The 18,160-nt window shown below is 35.0% G+C and overlaps 1 protein-coding gene across 3 annotated transcripts in view; it reads left to right on the top strand.

Moving 5' to 3' along the window:
- Positions 1-711: 711 nt before the first annotated feature.
- The window catches only part of PKIA (cAMP-dependent protein kinase inhibitor alpha), an 86,003-nt gene continuing 68,554 nt past the window's right edge, over positions 712-18,160 (top strand). For 2 of the 3 annotated variants that reach the window (XM_069466335.1, XM_069466333.1), the window contains exon 1: positions 1,649-1,775. The gene's annotated coding sequence lies outside the window, so the exon portion shown is untranslated. Of the gene's footprint in view, positions 760-1,648; positions 1,776-18,160 lie in introns of those variants that run through there. The other variant, XM_069466334.1, reaches the window with a different exon arrangement.

Genomic DNA, 18,160 nt, shown 5'->3' with positions numbered 1-18,160 from the left:
ATCGAGAATTATCGGTGGTTTCTACTGGTGACAAAGTCACAGGTACTCCTAACATTCTTATGGTATGCTGCCTACATTTATGTTTAAAGGACATGCTAAACTTCAGTGAGAGGTTAATAAAATGAAAAACATAATTTTCCCATCCAAGTCCGACACTGCTGAATTCCATTCATATACCCCTTTGATACAGATTAGGAATTCCCTGCTCTATCGTAATGTTAATGGCCTAATTTTATAAAAGCAAGGCTTGGAGAGATGAACTAAGTTGTTCTAGCTTTCAAAGATTATATGTGCTGGGACCAAGAATGCTGAGTTTTGTTGGAAAACCGTTGGCTACACTGCTGCCCAATTTTGGAATTGATAAACAGAGGGAAGTAGTGTAATTTAGCAAAGGTGCTTCCCTGGCCTTGTGCAATTGCATTTTCTTGTTTAGGTTGCTGGACAAACGCACAGTGCAAAGCTGGTCGGGCCCTGTGGTGGGCAATTCCAAGAGCAAGGCATGTCAAATGAGGAAACTCCATCCTCACAGAGCCCTAGTGTCACGGAACCTCCCTACTTGGAAATGACTCAACAATTGGCAAAGAAACCTTGGCTCAGCTGCCAAGAGAGCAAATTCTAGGCCCATTTTTCCTTTAACACTCAGCCCGCAAACTGCTGATAAGGTCAGTAATTTGGGAAAGAGACAAATGGAAAGGAGGAGAGAGGAAGAGACACAAACACACACACAACCTTGTTAACAGCTGGGGTGGATTTAAAGAGGTAAAGACCGGGCCATATGCATATATGCTTATTTCATTCCCCAGGCAAATTCTGATCAATTCTTAGGGAAAGAGATAGAGCCATCTGGTAATGTGGATTCTGCTTCTTAATTTCCAAATGTTAATAGCTGTCACCAGAGCAGTCTGTCCAATTAGGCTGCAGGGAGGGTAGGGGTCGCGAAGGAGAGGAAGTGGGAGGAAGGGGTGTTGGAGGGAACATCTGTCTACTAGTGCATCACTAAACAGTAACAAAATCTGGGGGCGACCCCGCTCTGTTTCCTTGAGCGCTTCCTCTGATCTGCCCCACTTCTCCACTCCTTTGGGAGATTCCCGTTCTATTACGTAGGCGAGAGGGCGAAAGGTCCCAGCTTTCATAATTGTGAGTGGTTTGGCTGTGTGTGTGTGTGTATGTGTGTGTGTGTGTGTGTGTGTGTGTGTTGGAGCGTGCTACAACAAGGGGCTTAGAAAGATGCATTACCAATTTAAAATATTTTCGGAGTGCTTAAACGTTTATCTTGAAAGACAATCCCAGCTCTCCCATTCGGCGAAGTGAACAAAGCTGATAAGGAAGACGGAGAGGGTGGGAAACCCACACAGCCGAACGGAGCTGCCCATGCAGCCGGAGTGACAGGGGGGCGCTTGGAGCAAGGACGCTATGCAGAGAAAGTTTCCCTGGCTCTTCTCTCTCCCTGCGCAATCCAGCGATGCTGCACCTGTAAAAACATAAAAAAGAAAATAAACCTCCAGCCCTGTGGGGTAGGATCATCGGGCGCAGCGTCCAGGCGGCCTTCCCTGCGGCGGGGAGCGGTCCCGCTCCCCCCGCGGCTGCGCGGAATGCGGTGATCCGGCCCGGGGCGGGGGATGACTTCATGCGGCCGGAGCTCCGCGGCGGGAGCAGCTGCAGCTGGCAGGTGGGGCGGGGGCCGGCGCGAGCTGACCACGCACACGGCCCGGCACGGCGGGACTGCGGCCCGGGGCAGCGGGCGCGGGGACGTGCGCTGACTCGGTCCGGGGAAGGTAAGCAGCCCGGCTATTATTAGCCTTGGCCGCACGGCGCGGTGCTTTCGGCTCGGTTGATATAAGGGGGTTTGCGGTACAGAAGGAAGAAGGGGATAAGCCTGCGGCATTCTGCAATCGAAAAGGAGCACCAACGGGGATGGCAGTGCTAATCGGCCAAGTGCAGGAGATCGGAGGAGCGGTGTTACTGGGCAAACAAAGGAGGCGTTCAGCCTCTGTACTCTTTTGAAAATGATCGACCATTTCAATGCCAGGTTCGCTTAGACAGTGAAGAGGGTTCAAAATGCAAAATAATTTTGAGTTGCTCTTTTATCTTTCCACCTCCTACCTTCACTTGGTTGTTTTCTGGATTTGGAGTAAGCAGCCTGTGGAGTAATCAAAAATCTTCCCTCTCTTTCTATCGTTCTCGGTTTTCTTCCTTTCCAGTTATCACAATGGGTCTGTGCACATCTCAATGTCAAAACACCTGCTTCAATACTGAACCTGTAGAAAGAGTCTCTATGTGGACGAGAAACTTCTCTGATCTCCTGGAGTTCAGCTCGGGTTGAGCAGCACTTGACATGGCTTCTCCCTTCATTTACCACGTTCTCTGTCAATCATTTCATTGATCTTTTTCAGAGACGTGGTGCCCATTCACAGGCCAACTGTTGTCAGCTCTTATCCACTACCTGGGTTCCATAACTGATTTTGTCAAGGACCCAGGAAGGGCATTGCCTCACATAGGATTTCGTATTTGATATTCTCTCTACATGCTATTACCTGTGTCCTTTCCCCGAATGCGTGGAATGAAGTAGCCCAGTACCAATATGGTTTCCCATAACTCCCTTCTGTAGTCGCTGTGGCTACCAGAAGGCTTGAGAGGACAAACAGAATATATTGGGGTGTGAGGGATGATCCCTCTGCATAGACATAGGTGGAAGTAAAAATGTAAATGCCAGTCTCTACAGTTTTGCTTGAAGCTCTTTCAGTTCAGTTTGGTTTTGAGAAAACTAGCTGTTAGGGTTTGGGGTAAGTCTTCCGCCAAAAGCAAGCAGTCTGTTTGCCCTAGGATTCCCCAGTAACCTCAAAAGAGTTTCCAGAGAGGCTTTCCCCATAGGCAGTCAGAAAGCCAATGGAGCTGCCCAATCTAAGCCTCAGGTTATTGGAGCATCTGCAAGTTTGTGTCCCCATTGACAGGTCTCTACCGCTTGTCCTCTACCCCCAGACCCCTTGCTGCTGAGCTCAAGTGCCTATTCTTGTTGCCACCTAGAGATGTACATAGAATAATGCGCTGTGAAATGGTTAAGATGGCTGTTATGGGGATTGCAAATATGCCACTTCACCAACAGAGAGCAGTTGCAATAAGCCAGATTGTGGGGTGTCTGTGTGCCAATATTCTATTTAAAAGGAGATCTGTTATCTTTAAACTTGAAATTAGAGAGACAGTCTGACTCAACAGCCATGTAATTTTATTTTAGCAAATTAAAATAAAAGATCAATGAAAAGGGGGAGCAGAATTTATAGCTAAAAATTTATCTCTGCTTACTTTCCTCTTTCAATATTGTTTTTAAACAAAGATACTGGTGCTAAAAAATCATGTTAATTCTATCATATATTATTGCCTTTCTGATTACAGATTTCCTTTTCATAAAATACATTTTAGAAATATTTGAATGCTATAGCTCTAGGCTTAACTTGAAAAAAAAAACCCAAATATCTGAATTAGTTTCTTTGTCTCCACCTTCAGTATATGAGGCAGAGGAAGCAGAGGGGTGGGCAAAGCCCCCTATAAAGTGGCCCATTCCAGGAACTGTCCCCTGGATATTAAAAACCTCACAACCAATTCACAACCAATTTTTCTTTTGGTTTGTGGTGGTGGTGGTTATTATTACATGTTGATTATGATTTTGGTTTGAAATATTAAATTTTCAAGATTCTAGAATTTTGACTCAGTCACACCAACTAGAAGAGGTAACAAAGAACATGATCAACAACAAAACCCGCTATTCTACCACATTTCTTTCCTAATATTAAAATACTTAACCATATAAATCATGATTCTGAAAAATAAGTAATGAAATATTAATATAATAATTCTTTTAAATAAATTAGTCTAAGATACATATATATATATATACAGATCAGTACATTGATCTTAGACGTACAATAAAATTTTTTGTAATGTTAATAGTCTTCTTTCTGTTGAAGAGCAGTGCATGAGAATATCCTAAGGAGAGTTAGAAATTGAGTGTTTATCATTTGGTTTCTGAATAAACTAAATTCTTTGGCAAGAAATAGGGTCAGGATCAGGGGACTGGTGCTGCCTAGTAATACCTGCCAGTGATTTTACAGGTGAGATTAATCCACTAACTTACAGACTGGAGTTGGAGAAACGTCATTGGGAATTAAGAAAACAAGTTGGAAATTTCAATTTTCATTTTAATGCAACTGAAGGAGATAATTAAGGGATTTCTGAATTTGTACCGTGTTCTGTTTAAACAAATTTAAGGGAAGTTTCTAAATTCAGAACCTAAAGCAGAAATATATGTATGATTTCATGTCTGAAACTGACTTTATTTCCTTTTCTTTAAATGTTCCCCAGGGAAAAGAAAAATTAATTGGCTGGTGTTCAGAAATGAAAGAGGTGTGAAAAAAATGGAAGGATGTACATGATTAGATGCTAAGTGGACTGCAGGCACTTTTGTAGGTTTGACAAGAAAGAATCGAAGGCAATCTTTTGCTTTCCAATCACATTAAAAAAACATTGTCTGGCGGGCAGTCAGTGCTATCAGCATCTTAGAGTACAAATCGAGGAGTCAAATTTACCCTCTCATAACAAAAGAGCATTTTCTGGTGCTGCATTACTGCCATTAGCTGCAATTGAAATAGCCAATCTTAAGATTTTGAAAAATGGAAAAGAAAAAAAAGTAAGAATAAAAAGACTGAAGAAGAAATGTCTATTTCTTTTCAACCAGTTACTCCACTGACAATGGGTAGAAAAATGCTATTTTGAAAGTTGCCAATGACCTCTTAATTGCCATATTTCTGTAACATTTCACGCAGTTTATTATGTCTTTATTTATAAGCTCTCTTCCTTCGATTAAATATTTGTGTTTAAAAAGTAGTATTAATAAGTCATATGTATCAGGCACTGTGATACATCTTAATCTACTTTCTCACGAATCCCCTTAAAGTACCTCACACTCAACCTAAACCAAGTGGTCTGTATTTCCAATTTGTGCCCCATGATAGCATGCCTGTATGTCTTTGCTTATTCCTTTAGCCCATCCTGCTAAGTGTTGAAACCTTGCTTACATCAGACACTGCCTCTTCCATGAAGCGTTGCCCATAGCCACCTTCTTTCCCTACTCAGATGTGCTTTTTCTCTTGTCTAAATCCCTCTAGCACTTCCTGTCTTGGTTTATCTTTTCATATGAACATGCTTTGTCGGCTCTTCTCAAATAGCCCTTGAGAGTGAGGTCTGGGACTGACAACTTTTTATTACCTGCAGCTCATAGTATAGTGCCTAACTACATATATGCAGTAGTAGGTGTTCAGCAATTTGATTTTAGTGAAGAAATGAGTTATTTTCCAGGGACATAAATCTATTTGCCTACCCCTCTCCACCAGTCAAGTTAGCCTCTCATTATATGTGCAAGTACTGATTTAGTTGGTTTTAAATCCTTATATAATAGTAAATACAGTGATAGTACATTCAGATAATAACAATTTACAAAAGATATTTTGAGATTACTTGCTCTTAAATGTTTATTAGCTCATATATATTGAAAGCATGGTAAGCATAGCAAAACAAAACTTTAAAGAAGACATTGTACCTGCTTTCAATATGCTTGCGTTCTAAGCAGGGAAAGGCACTTTACATTTATGAGCACTTATCTTATTTCAAGGCACCCTGCTAGGGACCTTCATCTATGATATCTCATTTAATGCTTCTACTATATGCTAATTTTACATTGAGAAAACTGAGGCTTAGAGATGTCACCTAAATGGCAGAGGTTCTTTCCACATTACCATCCTGCTCTTTGAAGTGTAACAGAGTTAAGGAAAGCCTTATGAAAACATAAGTTCACAGCCATCAGAGTAGTTTAAAATTGTTTTGTGATTAATCTTTCCAGTGCTTTTCAAACTTTGGTGTATAAACACTTGGATAATTCAATAAAGTCTGTGCATTCTCTCCCCAAGAACATATACAAACATACACATATATGATTTTGCATACAAGTGCAGGTGTTTATGGATCCACTAAAGCTCTCCTTAGCAAATGGTTAAGATCATCTATTTGGGCTCCCTTTGACAATATATTTGTCCTTTATTAGCCCATACATTTCCTGTATTCAATATGAGGTTGCCCTTCTATTGTTCTCCCTAAACAATATGAGGACCTGAAATGAGAGCTCTTCACTAGCACTGACGCAAAGACAGCTGAGATGACCAGGAAACAAATGCCAGTGAGAATAGTGACTCAAAGAACCTTGATTCATGGAAAAGGCATCCCAGAGGGAGTCATGAATGTTGTACATGCCAAATGATTTATTTAGGGTTTTCTATTCAATACCACTTTTATAAAAAATAAACAGTTCTTGGACTTAGAGTACTATACTACATGAAAAAAAAAAAACATGGCCAGCAGTTGACTGGTGTAGTCTACTTTGATATAAATTCAGTTCTCTCAAAATGGACTTATATCAACCTCAGAGTTACTATTTCTTTCTGGTAATGCTGTCTGTAGTAATACATTTGCTTTTGCCAAGTTAAGGAAAGAATGACAAGTTATGTTCATCCCTCCTAAGTTTTAAGACAATTGCCAGCCTAAGTGAGCTACAGCTCATTTTAGATGCATAAAAATGCATTCAAATTCTTAGCTGAAACTTAAGGGGGCTGGTACTAACTTGCGTGGTTCCTGCTGATGCTAGTATTCAAAGAGGTGTGAACAACATTAATCTAGAAAAAACAGATGGAGAAATAGAAAACTTAAGAGGACAACTTAAGTTGTTACTTTATGTTTCCCAAAATACCATTTTTGTACCCAAATATGATAATAACTATGTAAACTTCTAAACAAAGTGAAATTTGGTGGGAACTTCATGATATGCCCAATATGATGTAAATTTGTACTTTAAAGCAGATTTTATAATTTAAAATTTTTTGTGGTAAAATATATATAACACAATTTACCATTTAAGCATTTATAAGTATACAATGCACTGGTATTAGGTACTACATTCACAACGTTTGACAACCATCACCACAATCCATTTTCAGAATTTTCTCATCGTTCCAAACAGAAACTCTATACCCATCAAACAATAACCCTTCATTCTCTCAGCCCTGGCAAACTCTATTCTAATACTTTCTCTGCCTATGAATTTGCCTATTCTAGGTACTTCATACAAGTGGAATCACACAATAGTTCTCCTTTTGTGTCTGTGTTATTTCACTTAGCATGTTTTCAAAGTCCATCCATATTGTAGCATGGATCAGAATTTCATTCCTTTTTAAGGCTGAATACTATTTCATTCTATGTGTATACCACATTATAGTAATTTTTTGTTGCATAACACTTTCAGGACATTGTCTTACGATTACATTGAAGATGTCTAGCATATAACACTACCATGTTATCTTTAATAGTTGCCTAGTAATGTGAAATGTAAGTGTGCCACAATTTATTCAGTCAAAACTCACTGACATACATTTATTAAGTTACAAATTGCTTTTTGATTTCAAGCTATGTGGTAAAGGACATAGCAGTGCTTATGTCTTTGTACGTTGGTGCTTTTACTTTTGATGGAAGAAGGCTTGGAGTGGTATGGAGTAGTATTGTTGGGTCAAAAATTATGCTAAAACATTTATAATTTGAGTATGTACATTGAATATAAAGATTATTACCTTCTTCAATAGATAGTACTTCCGTATGTTCTAGAACCATTTAAAACTCTTAAAATGAGTACAAGTAATATGAGAAAATCCATTTAACATGATCTGAGCAAGGAAATATTCTCACTTTTTTTATGGAGAAAAAAATACTATTAATACACATAAGTACTAAAAGAGTTTAAGTGTCTCAATCATACTTGTTATTTCAAACTATTACAGAGTGCATCAGATGTCAGTCAAGTCTTATGACAACACTGTGGAAAATATCTACGGCTAATGTAATTTTTTTTTTCTTAAGCTCCAGCACTAGGTCATTTGTATCAAACTTAATCTAAAATTTGGTCTATTTTTTAGTTCAAACTTACACACCCACATTATGGTAAATCTTTTATTTTGTTGCTTTTTAGTTTCTCTTTAAGGAATCTTTTAAAATTTATCCTGAAATAGAATAAAGTCCAGTCATGAGAGTATGTTCTTTAAGCTAAACTACAGAATATTTAGAATATGTGAAATGTAAACAGAATTGGCAAGACTTTTAACTACCCTCCTCAGCAGAAAACTATTTTGATTGCATTATCCAACAGAGGAGAAACCAGAAGGCTTGTTGGAGATTGCATCATGTTTTACTTGAATTAGACATTAACATGCTTAAAGGACAAGGATGAAGCAACATGACCACACTCTCTTAAACAATGCACTGCAATGGCTGTGAGACCAAAGGGGAAAGGCATCAGATTTTTGGTCATTGCAGTGATAGCAGCAGCACAACCTACTGCATTCCTCAGTTATATATTGCAGAATATGACTGAATAAACATAGAAAAGTCAGTAATATCTTTAGTGCCACTTCTTACCTTCCTCTCCATGATATCTCACACTCATGTTCTCTGATAATTGAAATGTAGTGGGAAATGGCCAGGACAAAATTTAATTTTGCTAGGACTTACAGAAATAACATTGAATCTGACTTGGTAGGCATCCAATGAAATCACCGAGAATAATCTGTCAAACTTACCCACATACAAATTCAGATTTAAAAACCAGCAAATTCTAAAGGATAACTGTGGTAATATATCAAAATTTTAGAAAGGGAACATTATATATATGGATTTCTAATTATAAGATATGCTTACTGGAGAAGAATGAATTTTTAAGAAGGATTCATTCTGAAAAGACTATTTTAGCACTTTTTTAAAACAACTCAAAATAAAAATTGGAACAAAGTAAATAGGAACAAGTTATTGTCATCTAAGTTAATCTCTCATTTGACTCTCAAGGAAGTGATTCGTTCTTGGGGAAACTGTTTGCATCAAATTTATGCTTTCCTGCAGTGAGTCAAGCTGAGATAAAATGGGACTGATGTTCTTAATTATTTGTTACATACCCTATTTATTAGAATCACCTAATGATCAGTACAGAAGGGTTTTATGGTAAGAAAAATGTACCTATTGAAAATTGCCATTGGTAAAAGTTAGCTGAGATACAGCTGGTGAAGAGAAATCTAAATTACATTTCTTTCATTTTCTACATATCAGAGAACAACCCAGGATTGCAAAGCAAAGCATGAGAAAGTAGCATTTGATAAATTTTATAAATGTTAACATTTCTAGGGAGCTTATCTGTATTGTATCCTGTGGTAAGCATTCAATAAATGTAAATTGTTATTATTTCATAACTAAAATATCAAAAGCATAGAAATTTTTGCAACTCAAGTAATTATAGTACTTGGCTTTAGTATAGGCATTTACAAAATATTTGTTGAACAACTAAGTGAATTAATACCATTTATTTTTTAAAGCTACCCTCCTAATACAAAATAATTGATATTATACACAAGTTCATTGTGATTACTTTTGTAGACATGGCAGCAGTGAATTATGGATGGGACTACCTTCTCCCCTGTTTCTTGTCCCAACATATGCTCTTCCCTCTGGAGTTTTATGAGATGGAAATTGGTGGTGATTCATATTTTAGTTTGGGATTTATCTAGTAAGGAGTTCAAGACTCTCAACCAAGCATAGGCCATTTACCCAGGGCAGGAAAACATATGATAGTCCCGTTTCTTCAACTACAACAGATTTGGACTTTAGAAAACTCAAAATGCAATACACAGATTATAATAATAATAAAATATTAGTCGGTGGTTCTTTTGTCTCCATGTCTTTTTCAATCTCATTTATTGTGAAGAACACAATTATAAAGAAAGTAGAATCATAGTCAACTGAAACTCATTCCACTTACATGCAGGTTTGAGATAGCGGACCTGGCTGTCACATCTTCAGAGGACTTCATAAAGTCATTATTTCACCACAAAATTCAAATCTGACGCTAACATGTTTTGACACTAAACAGTCCATTAAATAAGGTGATGAATGTTGGCATCTTGGTCATCTTTTCAGAAAAAAAAAAGTCACCTGTTTAGGCAAAGTTAGACAAATGTTTACTTAAATGTTTACTTAAATGTTTAAATTTTCCCTTCAAAATAGAAAATGAAATAAAATGGCATCACAGTGTTATAAAAGCAAAGCAGTTAGGTTGATCTCAGAGTGTCTGATTATAAAGTTAAGGTTTTTGATCAGATTGATAATAATTTTATTCTTAGAGCTCTCAGAAAACTTTTGGTCATTTTCAAGATCAATCGAAAAGCTCTAAACATTATCTTTAAAGTATTCTAATCACTTCCCTCCCTCTGTTTATCTTTATTTTTCATCTATTTATTTTGGAGGTTTTGGCTACCACTTATGTTTAGATCATATCTTTCAGGAAATGAATTGGGGTTTGAATCCCATCTCTACCATTTACTTGCAATGTGATTTATGTAAGTTACTTAACCTCTATGACTTGTTTCCTGATATTTAAAACAGGAAAATCACAGAGTAATTGTGAGGATTAAAGAAGAAAATGACATAAAAATAGACTTAGTGTGGTATGTAAAATATACATAGTAAAGATTAGTAAATGTTTTTCATTTTTATCACTTTTATTCTCATAGGCATTTTCTAACCAGACCTCATTACCACATCTTTTCCCGAATGCTAATGAACTGTTTTTCCTACCTCTCCCCACATAAGTTAAACTTAGCCTTGAAATGACTCTGAATCTCACTGGAAGTGTCTCAATATAGGTAATGTTAATGTCAGGAGAGCTTGAGGCCACCACAATGCAAGCCTGTCAGGCTCTTTTCTGGCAGTGGCTGTGGGACTTAGACTTAGCTTCTATTTTTAACTCTTCAAGTAGTTGATTGGATGACCTGGGAAAAGTCAATTGGCTATTAATTCTGCACTTTTTTTTCCCTGAATCGTACCATATGCCTAATCACTTTTTTCACTGACTCATTATCAGGAATGATATTAAGGATATTAAATAAAGATGTTGATTTCAGAAGCAAAGTGCTGTATAAAATAGCAATGCCAAAAGCCTTTGAAAATCAGGCTAATTATCTGGCTAATACTCAAATAGATTTCTTTTTTTAATATGTAGCTATTAGAGAAATTTCATATTATTAAGTTGTCCAAAAAGGAAAATTAACTTATACCTCCATTGTACATTATATGTTTAGGACTCTATTGGTCTGTGAAACGCTTATATTTTATTGAAGTCCAGAGAATTTAGAGAAACCATGTAAGTATTATTATTCAGGGACTTGTTTATTACTAGATGCCACCAATTATATTTGATCCATAGCAACACCTTTAAACTAAAATAAAAAATAAAGCCTCATTTACTGTGAAAATTATTACCAGAAACATCAGCCTATAAAAACTGCATTTTTAGAACACAGACATGCTTTAGCATGCTGATAATTTTCTTTGGGGTTGAGAAGCACATAATTTTAATTTTTTATTTCTTATATGGCTTTCTATTATTGATATGGGCCATTTGGGTTTAAGGAAACAAGTACAAAAACTGCCTAGGATCTTACGTTTAATATGTAAGTCACAGTTGTTCACAAGGGAGAATTTTGTGGCAATTAAAAACTCCAGCCAAATTTGCAATAATTTATTGCGATTGGTAGAGTCTTTTCATGTATACCTGTAAATAGAATAACCACTCTTTCATGTAAAGAATGTAAATCTTTAGTATAAGTAACTTTGTCTTAAATTTTCAAGCTAATATTACCAATTCCAGTTTGAATACTGAATTGATTGGCCGTTCACCAAAGGCTTGAGGGGTAGATTTTGGGCATAGTCTTTCAGTGTTGCAAACACTGAAAATTACATGTATTAAATATATGTGTACATACATGTATCACATATTAGAAATAATGTATTTTATATGCATTATAAACTGTATTTAACCAGTTATTTATGTGAATATATATGTGAGTGTGCATATGTATGTAGTCATTAACATTTTCCTTCTATTTCAAATATTTGATTACTTTAAAGTTGAATTTCATTTAAAATAAACAGACAAGTGCTTGGAGAAATGTTTGAAGAATCTTTGTTTCCAGAGTCAGTTTGCAAAGAAAAATTATTTTTTCACTGCCAGTTTATTTTTTAAAGTTAAAAGAATAGTGTTGAGATTTCAAAGTGATTCTTTAGTGTATGAATGTGAATATCTATTCGCCTATTGCCAATTGCTATATTTGTGATATAGTAATTAAAAAATATATATATTTATTTAAATGTTTCTAAACTAGACCTTACCAGGTTATATCTACTATACAATTATGTGAGAACAGTGGCAAAGTTGCCTTTCAGCTTGGAAAATAGTGAACCTGTTTCATTTGATTATTTTTTTATCTGTAAGTTCTTTGGCCTTCCATCAGCTTTTCTGCTTGAGGCATACATAGTCCAGTGCGTAAGAAATTCTCGTGTGTATCTGTGTTTCATGCCATGATTTTCCACTGCTTCACAAAATCCTAATTTGGAAGGTTCTCATTTGAATTGAGTGTTTCAGAATAGTGACTTGTCCTTTGGGAATCATCAGATCTGTTTGTTAGGTATTTCTACCTTTTTATTTTGAAGAATGAGTAGAGAAAGGGAGGAAGAAACCTGTTTGCACTAAGGGACCTTTCAGTTCTTTTTCTACACTTATACCTAATAACATGCTTTCTCATAGTAAAGCTAGAAACCTGAGAGTGGCTGTTACATAGCCCCAAGGTTGTGTATGAACCAAATATAGTGTAATTTTTTCAAGTACAGTAAGACAACCAAACTTGGTCTGGCATTTATTTCAGTCTGTCTCACCACCCTAACCCAAGTAGTATACTATTAACTAGATTTTTTAAAATAGCCATTAGTTGATTAATGATGTCTATTTTTGGTTCTACTTCATTTTAACTTAGTTTCATAACACTTTTCTGCAGAGGCTTATTTTAACAAATGCCATGAGTTGGATTGTTGGGTTTCCTTCTGCTTTTTAACTGATTAGCTCTATGATTTAAAAATGCTTAAAGGCCAGAACTATCAATTAGAAGATATAAGCACAATAAAAGTGGTATTTCTAAAATCAATTCTGAAATTCATTTCTCTTAACGTTAATGACAGAATCTTATCAATGTGTGTATACTGGAATGCTTTATAAAGTAATATGTTTCATCGTGTATTAACTTACACTACCAGAAATTCCGTCTAGATTATTTCTGGAACACAAATATTCATGACATTTCTCTACTGTTTTCATTTTATTAATTTATTAAAGTATTATATAGTTCATATTCTATATAACCTCAGCATTAAACGTAATATGAGTTTAGAAATTTTAATTTACTATGTAAATACACTAACTTCATTTGAAATCACTATAACTTTAAGGTTAAAATTAATTTGAAGGTTATTGGAGTCACTGTTCTGGTTTCTAATAATCGATGTCTCCAATTAATGTATTATAAAGACAAAAGTATCCCTGGTTTAGAGTTTTTTTCATCTGTTAATCGCATACTAAGGTATATCTTATAAATGTGGATATTAACAAAATGATATATCTTAGAACATAGTCTATGAAATGATTTGCCAATTGGCAGGCAAACTTGGGCAATAAAATATACCTGATACTTCATATTTTCAAATTCATTGTACCACATAAATGTGATCTTAATAAAATAATTGACAGATAACTAGTAATGCTTAATCATTCTCTATAATGTGCCTCTTACCAAATATTAATAAAATATGGAATAGGCAACAGTTTTATAGTGTTTAATCAGAATTTTGTTTACACTCGTGTGATCTTTATTTCTATAGTGCTTTTATATGTACCACCTCACTTAAGTTAAAGAAAGTTTCCTAAAGCTTTTATGTCAGCTTTCAAGTGGATCAGTGTCTTCATTTAACATATATTTTAAAAATTCTAATTAAAATTTGTATATGATATTTAATTAAATGTAAACATCAGAATAGTCTATGAAACTTTTAAATTACTTCAAACACAAAAATATAGGAATATCCTTTAAGGCATATGAATTTCTAACATATTTACTTAGGTTATTTTTGCTAAAATTTATTTTATTCATTTACATAGTAGCTCACAGAGTTGGCTTTACTCTAAAGTGTTATAAGATTCTTAGAGTAGGAAAGATATAGAAACAAATAAATTAAAACTTCCTTTTAGTAAAATGTTAAGTGAAGTGAGCAGAATGTTGAATAATATATGATGCATATTCACAACTTGGTTTTGAATATCACATAGAGGAAACAATTCAAAGAAAATTTAAAATTTAAAAATGAATTATCAATGGTTAAATCAATAAGTAGTCAGTGTGATCTCATTTTGTATTTACAAATTCATTCGGCATGTATATATTACTTTTCGAACTGTTTGAAAAGAAATTTATATGTTTGGATGTATTTTTTAACATCTAAGCATTGCTAAGAGTATTGCTAAAATGCTCAATTTTTATATAGATTTCTAGAAGAAATTGGTAGCGAATATAGTAGAGGAAGATGAGTTTTCCCTCATCCTGTAATAACAACAATAAGTTATATTTTAAAAGCATCATATAATTCTCAAAGCATTTTTATATCCATTCTTTCATGGGACCGTACCAACTTTGTAAAGTTGGTAGAATGAGAATTATCCTTATTTTGCCGACAAGAAAATTAAAACTGATGATGTTTAGTAATTTGCCTGCTCAAGCAGTATACACGATTATAGTAAGTGATAGGGCCAGAATTCAAGCCTGTTTCATGCCATGGCCAATCTAGTGCTTTCCTCTATGCTACAGGGACTGGACATGTTTAAGAGGTAAGAACAAAAATGGAAATTGGCCTGGGTTTGCTTCTAGTTACAAATTCATCTACAAATCTCACTGCAGCCTGAACCAGGAAAATCTGTAAGGATTACTTTCATCAGCTCAAAGATGGACATGTTAAACAGGTTCTTATGTTTAATTAAACTACTTTTTTTCACCACATCCCAGTTTGTGTATCTTTGTTTTTATCAACCGCCTCTCCTAAGCACACCATACCTCCTTCTTAAAAGTTTGCATTGCTTAAAAAACAAGCATTGACATTGCTGGTGGCTTATCTGAGTTAGATGCTATGCCAATCTAGTTTGGATTGATGTAATGCTGACATTCATGAAATCATACCATTTTATTTATTACACACAGACACACATTTACTAGATCTAAGTAGTAATTGTTTCTCCATATTAGAACATTATATATATAATCTGCAACCTAATTGTGACATACAGCCTTATAATCTATCATTTAAAAAAATAACTGAAATTCATAGAAAATTCTCTCCTATAACTATATTGGACAATTTTAATGCATTCTTACTAAGTTTCTATTAAACATAATATTATTTAAAGCAGGTCATTTATGAGATCTGCCTTAGATTTTTTATACTTCTGAAATATCACCACTATAACCTGATTTTTAAAATAGTCTGACACCTACTGAGTACTCTTTCACCTCCTACAAGAAAGCAAGAAAAAGAAAGCATTTATATTTTTAATTTTAGTGAAGGGTTCTTGATTTAAGAATTAGTCATTTGCTGTCATTTGAATTTCAAGGATGCTATAAGTACTTGAGGTTCTTTCTGTATGAGTTTTCTGCAGAGTTTCTACATATATCATTATTAATTTCATCTTTCTACTTGAGATTAGCAAAATCAAAAAGTTTACTTTCTACTATTTCTTAGTTTCCTTCATTCCAAATATTCAGAATCTTCTAAAAAATATGGCTTGGGACTGTTTATTGATAACAGGTAATGCCAGGAATTGGTGATTCTGGTTTTCAGTTAAAAAAAAAAAAAATGAAAAACTAAAGAAATAATGACTGTAGCATTGTTTTTCTCATTTAGCTAATGAGCTATTCACATCAATGATCATTAGATTTTAAGACTATGGATCCAAATGGAAATGTTTTGCATATTTAGAGAAGTGAAAAATAACATGGTACTTATTGTGCTTACTCTGTGCTAAACATTGCCTTAAAACACAATGGATTCCCCTGCACAAGCATCCTGAGAGGTAGGCATTATTATTACCTATTTTACAGGTGGGCTAACTGAGGCACAGAATGATATTGAGTAAATTACTAGAGTCTCACAGCTAGTAAAGCACAGAGATAAGATTTAAAACCAGACGGTCTGTTACTGTGAGAGTCCACATTCCCAACTCCTGTAATGAATATAACAGTTTTATTCCCTACTATTTGTCATGTGCCCATTTACTTGCCTTGTGAAAAGAAAGGAAGGGAGGGAAGGAGGCAGGAGAGGTGTCAAAAATCCTGCCAGCTTGTTGATACTGTGTGCTATAATTCATAATAAAGTTCAGTTTAGGGACTTGTAGAGATTTCAATAGGATAAATACTTTAAAATTTTCTGAAGTGAAGTCTCTGGTAATATTAACAGATGGAGACAGCAAGTGACTTTGTATTAATTATAGCAATAATTAAAATACTATAGCAGTCTCATGTTTGGAACAGAAACAATCCTAGTAATTTTCACAACAACAGTTCTCCCTTTTCTTAAAAGTATCATCAGGTATTTTTCCCCCCTCAACACCCTCATCTTATTTAGTTTTAGTACCTGCCTTTTAAAAAAAAGTCCACATATTTTTATAAGAGTTTAAATTAGGCTTAAATTATAGGAAAATTGAAGAAAGTTTAGAGTTTTTAGCAGAAGGGAAGTGCCCTCATCCCACCCTAGACCCACCTCCGTCCATTTCTAACAGAGCTACTCCACCATGAAAGAAGGAATTATTCTGATTGGTCAGACTTAGTTGAACATTCACTGAGCCATATTTATAGAGTCACTGTGTGTTTAAAAGTACAAAGCAATGGTTCCCACATTCTTTCTTGCTCAGTGCCTGCTCCTGTGAGAACAAGTTCGGTGAGTATTCTTGACACCTGGACCTTAGTCTCTTATCTCTTCCATTCCATGCACCAAGGTGGGCTTAATCTATCAGAACAGTGAACTTTTTTCTGTCTTCCGCATGCTGGTTCCATGCAGATGAGTCAAATATTTGGAACACAGCAAATCTTACATGCTTTCTCCCACCATCTTTGTACATATACTCAGAAAATAGTAACATGCTCTACATAAGTCTTTGCCATACCTCTGAATTCAGGGTTATCAGGAAGTAATTCTAAATCTCAAAGTTTTTCTATATCTTAATCAACAGATAATTTGTACTTATGTTAACATTTACTGTGGATTATTCAAAAGTTTCTATGCAATTTGAACCTATTTCTGTCTTCAAGTGCTTAAAACTAGGATAGATATGGATTTTAATCAAGATAATTTAGAACTTTTATTACATATTTATTATGTACCAGTCATTCACTGTATTAGGTGCTGACAATAAAATGTTAAACAGAATGATAAACAATCCACACTCTAATTTTCAAACAAGATTGTTATGAAAGTGTACTTAAAATTCACACAGGAAATAGGTATAGAAATAATATGCAAAAAAATCTCAATTTAATATGCATATTTGGCATTTTGGAGATAGAAAAAGTCTAACACAGGAAGCTTTATAAGATTAATGATGTATTATCACTTCAGTTGAACTTTGTTTTATTTAAAACAAGCAACTTTATGTTTTTTGAACCAAGCCAATAAATCACTGACAATAATTATCCAACTTTATAGTCTCTTAGTTGATAAAGGTAAGATGCTTTTACTTATGACATGTGGTAATGTTAATATTTTGAGTAACTAACCTTCAGCATTTTGGAAATTATTTCATTGATGGAAATTCTAATAGTTGCCCATCAGTTTTATTTCAAACCTCTAAAATTGGAATTCCAAATTCTAACATAAGAAAAGGTAGGTGAGACAAATCTCCAGCTCAAAAATATGCCCAAATTCCAATTCTGATACTCTGTTTTGATTGGTTAATATATGTTAACGTTGCAACATCATCTGCAGTGAAAGAGGACATGGTCAAGTTGTTATTATTCAATCCAGCACTAGGTTTTGAAAATTCAGCACTTTTTTGAAATTACCATTTCTCTTCCTGCTCCACGACAGGTTGCTTCCAACTCTAAAAATTATCTCGACTCATTTATGCACCATACATCCAAGAAATAGTTACTGAACACATATG

Source organism: Eulemur rufifrons, chromosome 3, assembly GCF_041146395.1.
Source record: "Eulemur rufifrons isolate Redbay chromosome 3, OSU_ERuf_1, whole genome shotgun sequence".
NCBI classification, from domain to species: Eukaryota; Metazoa; Chordata; class Mammalia; order Primates; family Lemuridae; genus Eulemur; species Eulemur rufifrons.
Note: the sequence above shows the minus strand (reverse complement) of the source record. Positions and strands in the feature narration are given on the sequence as shown.